Here is a 6,484-nt window from a genome sequence, read left to right on the forward strand (position 1 = left end):
ACGTGGCCACGTACGCGCGCCACGTGCACTTGCCGCTGGGGCTGCAAGCAGCAGCAGAGGGCGACTCGTGAACGCGTCTCGACTCGCGGGATCTGCATCGCACTCCCATCAGTCCGTGCACTTCTACCATTGCACTCCTAATTGCGTGTTAACCACGAAATGGAGGGGTGGGGGGGAGGTGAATCAAGGAATTTACTCTCATTAGCCTGGTCGTACTCAAAACTTATCTTTACAATTCAATAACGCAATGTGCATTACACTATGTAACGCATTTTTTGTCCCTGGTGTTGTATACGGCCCTGGGTAATAAGTGTTATTTCGTAATTTCTTATACCTCAAAAGTATAGAAAATAGCTATTATTCCCCACAAACTTTGCTTTTGTGACCAGGACAGTGATATTTTTAAATTTACCTATTTTCAATGAGAAAACGGGCGAATTTCTGTATTTTCTTTCACATAAAGTCAGAAAAAACAACATGAATCAAAATGAACATCTATTTATACTAAAGTAATGCAAAACTGACGACAAAAAATGTAGAAGTCAGTAGTTTTTCGAGATTTACGATTACCCTGTAAATCACTTTAACGAATCAGCCCCCAAATGTAGTCTCCCATCATGTTCTCGTTATACTGTCCTTGGTAACGGCGTTCAAAGTTCAGAATATCCTGGTGGAAGTGCTCACCTTGCTCCTCCGGGTACGCTCCCATGTTCTCCTTGAATTTATCAAGATGAGCATCAAGGATATGGACTTTGAGGGACATCCTACAGCCCATTGTGCCGTAGTGCTTCACCAGTTTCAACCAGCTCCACATAGTTTTCGACCTTGTGATTGCCCAGGATCCACGAACCACTGCGACAAAGCTGTTCCAAGCCGCTTTCTCCTTACTAGTGAGCTTCTTGGGGAATTCATGCACTCCAGGATCTTCTTTATCCGTGGTCTGACGAAGACACCGGCTTTGACCTTTGCCTCAGACAGCTTAGGGAAGAAGTCTTGAAGGTACTGGAAGGCTGCCAACTCCTTATCTACAGCTCTGACAAATTGTTTCATAAGGCCCAATTTGATGTGCAGTGGTGGCATCAGCACCTTCCGGGGGTCCACCAGTGGCTCCCACTTGACGTTGTTCCTCCCCACAGAGAAGTCGGTCCGCTGTGGCCAGTCCTGCCTTTGGTAGTGTGCCTTGGTGTCCCTGCTGTCCCAAAGGCAACGATAGCAGGGAAACTTGGTAAAACCGCCTTGGAGACCCATCAGGAATGCCACGATTTTGAAGTCACCAATGACCTCCCAGCCATACTCATCATACTTCAAGGCATCCAGCAAGGTCTTGATGCTGTTGTAATCCTCTTTGAGGTGCACCGAGTGAGCCTGGGGAAGAGACGGGTACTCGTTACAATTATAGAGCAGCACGGCTTTGAGGCTCCTGGATGAGCTGTCAATGAAGAGGCGCCACTCATTCTGGTTACAGGCGATTCCAATTTCCTCGAACAGACTGGTCACATTGTGGCAGAAACAGAGCCCATCTTGACGGGTGAAGAAGCTGCAAAAAGGTTGGTGACGCTTCCTCTGATCCGCGACTTGCAAACTTTCATCCAACAAGTTCCACTGCTTGAGCCTAGACGTCAAAAGTTCGACATTGGACTTGATGAGACCAAGCTCTCTGATCAAGTTGTTGAGGTCTTTTTGGTTGGGGGAGTATGAGTTTCTCTCCTCAGCTCCACCTCTGAAATTGTCATCTGGATCTACAATGTCTTCCTCGCTCTCTGACTTGCTGCTCTCTTCAAAAGACGGCTGCTCTCTCTCTGGTGGAGTGGGTACGGGGAGCTCATGGCAGTGTGGCACCGAGGCGATGGATGAAGGAAGGTCCGGATACGTGATAGCAGGTGCATTATTACAAGTCCGATGTTTGTAAGGGTCCACCATGCAGAAATAGCAGTTGCTTGAGTGGTCAGTGGGTTCCCACCAATTTATTGGGATAGCGAACTTCATGGTTTTCTTTCCCCCTCTGTACCATCCTACAAAAATACATTTATTTCACCCATGACTAATGTGTAAGAGATTCTCGCAACATTTTTCATATATGATTTATTTTTCAAATAACATTCATAATTGTAAAACATTTAAAAATGATAAACTTTTACAATTTTACAAATTTTAACAAATTTAATAACGTACAATTCCGAGCAACAATTGTCCGTCTTACCTTCCAGAGTTTTTCGCATTGCTCGCAGGTGAAATGAGGTGCCCAGGGTTTGTCTTGATCCCTGACAGGCATGCCGAAATATGCCTTGTTGTAGGCCTCACACATCTTAGCAGATGCTTCCACAGAGTATTTTTTCGCTCTTGTCTTGATAAATTGGCCGCAGACATAGCAAAAAAGCGTGTGCCGGATGCTTGCAGCCTCTTGATGCCATCTTAGACAAATGCAGATATGTAATCCACTTAGGCAGCTGGAACTAAATAGAACTGGTGGGCTTAAGGCCCCTGTATTTATACTACTATTTATATTACTGGAAAGTTCTAGAATGTTATAGAAGTTATTCCAAGTTTACTCAGCACTGAATCTATCTGGAATGTTCTGTAAAATTTCCAAATATCACTGTCCTGGTTACAAAAGCAAAGTTTGTGGGGAATAATAGCCATTTTCTGTACTTTTGAGGCATAAGCAATTAGGAAATAACACTTACTACCCAGTAACATTTTTTTTTTGCTACACAGTGTTATAATTGGAACACGGAAACGGAGACCAACCCCCTGGGCTCCCCGTTCCGACGACCATTCTACCACCAAATATCCACAGTGGCATGCACACTGCAAGAGAGTTACTATTCACGTTCCATTGCCAACGACAACCACCCACCCATCATCAACAGAGACCTCGACAATGCTCCTCGCCACCGTTTCGAGTCCCGATTCCCCTTCTGGGATCGCGCTGCTGTCACCATCCTCGACTCCCATCCAGGTCTGGGGGAACGCCGGCGAGCAGAGTGGGGGACAACGCGGACATCCAGGACGCACACCTCGCTCGGGACCCTGAAACACCGCGAACCTCCTGGCGTGTGACGTTGCCCAAACACACTGGCGGTGTGGCCATGGGCCGCATGAGAATATCAACAATGGGCGCATCTCCATACATGGGACATTAAAGAGAAGCCACGGTGTGACTGTGGCCATACAACAGCAGCAGCTCTGCGCTCAGCGAGTAGACCGCTTTAGCCTGCGCTCCTTCAATGGAGGAAAAGCAAAACTGCAACCACAAACCCTCTCCAGAAGCCCTGCCGTGGCGAGCGGACATTGGCATTTAGTTCCTGAACATATTGCTAAAACAATTAGACGTGCAAATATATGGGTACTGTTTCAGTCTCGCAACCCTCAGGTGGTACCAATTTCCGCTCTCTGGCGCATGGACTCTATGGAGCCGATGTGCCAATAGGCTTGGCTGTCATTGTTAACAGGACAGCTCCTTCCCCTCTGTGGTGACGCGAGGGAGCGATATCGCGACCCTATTATCCACGGCGCGCGTGCTCTCTGGATGTGTCGGTTGACACGCTGAGATGCCCCCATCTCAAGGGATTTTTTGCAAGCGAAATGTGTTCAAATAAATAAATAACCATCGCAATTTGTCCCTCTTATCTGCGGGGAAATATTCACGGATATTAGGAAGAATAGGGCCCAGGATAATAAGGGTTATCTTATACACGTGGAGAGCGTGCGTTCACTGTATTACTCTGAGTGTGCTGTGCGTGTGTGTGGGGAGCGGTAGTGTAGCGGTTAGCTCGCTGCGCTACCAACCTGGCCACCCGGGTTGGATTTCCGCTCACGGCCAACACCAGTGACTATTATCTGAATCGGTCCTGGGCCTCCCCTAGGTCGACTCAGCCTCAAATGAGTACCTGGTGCGGTGTGTAGTAGACATCGCCACTGGGGAGACAAAGTCGACTGGGCGTGGTTGCTGGCCACCCACTCAATGCATTGTGTCGGCCTGAATAGGTGCTCCCTAAAAGCACTTGTCCCAACAGTCTGTTAAGGCTATATGGGGGACATTTGTCTTTACTCGATAAGTAATTCGATGCCTGGTATTGCAGGCACGGCAAGGGTAAATTTGTTGTCAAACAGCACTCACACTAATAGTAATTTATATGCAGGTGTGTGTGTGTGTGACATCAGCCATACTATTCATACTATGTTATTGTACGGCACTATAATAACACTGTAGCATATTCATATGATTATATGGTCAGGTTAATACGAATTAAAACATAAATGAACGTGCGGTGGATGAGGCGTGGCCAAAATAGTTCGCGATGCAGCAGCGTTCTGGACTCGTCACGCTGATCGGAGTCGCTCACCGTGAGCATTCCAGTCGACTTGTGAAGCCATCGATGTGTGAATCGATTGTAATCGATGAATCAATGCAAGGTCGTGTCCCCAGGTAACTTGGGAGCTTGTGGCTGGAAGAGGACCGCGAGAGAAAAGCCTGTGGTATGTTCGATGTGTGTGTCTGTAACTCGGCCCTCGCTCGCATCTCCCCCTAGATCTCTCGATAATGAATGACTCGTTTTCATTCCATCCTTGTTAAACTCAAAATTTCGATGCCACGATCCCCCCAGAATCTGGAATTTAAAGTCCCTTTCTCTCTTCACACGCACGAGTAACGGGTTGGGGCGAGGCTTTCATGCGCTTGCGCCGGGGTAAGGAGCGTTCATGTTGGGTTTAGGGTTAAGGGTCAGGGTTGGGGTTCTATTCTTGTCCGTGTGATGGCAATATGTTCAGGATCTAAATGTCATGTCGAGGTCTGCTAGCCACGAGAGGGATCCAGGAGAGAGTTGGTCTCTTTTTGGTGTTCCTCCATTGATGTGTTGTCAGGATTTAAGGGTAATGGATAGCATTACGTTTAGATTAAGACGTAGTAGGATTTTGCGACAAATATCCACAATAGCGGTGTTTTGGGTTAAATCGCGTAAATATATAAATGTGTCGTTAAACCCGCCACCACCCAACACAGCCAACTAGTAAGGGTTGTCACGCAAACAGAACGTGACAATCCGTCACTAGTACAGCACACCGGTGTGTTGGAGAGCCAAGCCACAACATTTACAATCTGAGTACGACGTTTCGCCAGTAATTATAACTAGCATCAACAGGCGACACACACCGGCTGTACTAGTGACGAATTGGCATATTCTGTTTACGTGACAACCCTTACTAGTTGGCTGTGTCGGGTGGTGGGTTTTAACGACACATTCAGATATTTACGCGATCTAACCCAAAAAAACCTCTATTATGGATTACGTTTAGAGTTAGGTTATTGTTGGGGTTAGAGTATCATAATATGTATTACATTAGTTTTAATGTTACTTTATTCGTAATCATTTGTTAAAGGTTATGATGAAAAGACTCAGAGTGGAGAGGTTATACTGAGCTACACTGGCAGAAAAATCAGCGCAGAAATTTGAAACACATGTTTAGGTTAATGTGCGCATATGGTTTGATCATGTAGAAAGGAACAGCGTTTAAATGATTAAATGTCGTCTAATACGACCCCACAGATTACTTTTTTGGATAGAGGGGATGTTGCAACGTCACTGGCTGAATCGAAGGTTTATTGACGAGGGCCTTGCTGATGGAGTCATTCACTGTGGCTCTGTGAAAGATCTCGATCCGAGTGCTCGTTGTTTTTTCCGCTCTCCTCCCGACAACGTGTACGGTATTTTGTTGTAGCTTAAGACACAGCGGTGATAGCACCTGAGCACTTGGGTTTCCTTTGAAAATAGAAGCAGGTACCAGTAGTAACGACTTGTGATGGTTCCCCTAGTTATAGTGCAATATGTTGTTGTCTTGTAAAGATCCCCCCCAGGGAGAAAGGGTTGATAGGCGTTCGTTCACCACCAGAAGTGTCTGCTTCTATAAAGTAAAAAAAAAATGTCTCGATGCCCTCCCGATGTGACAACGTGTTTAGCTCCATGCTCAGTGATGTCTCACTAATTATAGGATATTTGGCAATTAATGTTCAGATGTGGTTGACATACTCTGATGGCAATGCAGAGGAAAGGGGGAAAATATGTAATATGTCATCAACTAAGGTCTTAATTGCCAACCCCCTATTAATTATTTACACATTAAAAACAAATTACCATTTAAAACACGTTCTTATTTGCAGTGTCTGTGTCTAATATGCAAATTTAAACTTGGATCAAAGTTGATATATATTTTATTAATATTATTTAATTATGATAATGTGGGCTTAATTAACTAATCTGCATTAAAATGGGGAGAATTTGAAAAAAAATATGCAGTTTTATTTTTTCAGCGTGTGAGTGTCGAGTTTCACATGAATAATCACAACACTCCTTGCTGGGAAAACTGCACTTGTAAAACATATACACGGAATATAATTAGTGCATGCTAATGAGCTTATTATACACCCCTGCAGGTTCTGCAGCTTTAATCGTGTACCTGATATGTACAGAGGCAAAGTACACAATAA

The sequence above is a fragment of the Petromyzon marinus genome, chromosome 17, assembly GCF_048934315.1.
Source record: "Petromyzon marinus isolate PM22_M1 ecotype Great Lakes invasive population chromosome 17, UKy_Petmar_22M1.pri1.0, whole genome shotgun sequence".
In the NCBI taxonomy this organism is placed as follows: Eukaryota; Metazoa; Chordata; class Hyperoartia; order Petromyzontiformes; family Petromyzontidae; genus Petromyzon; species Petromyzon marinus.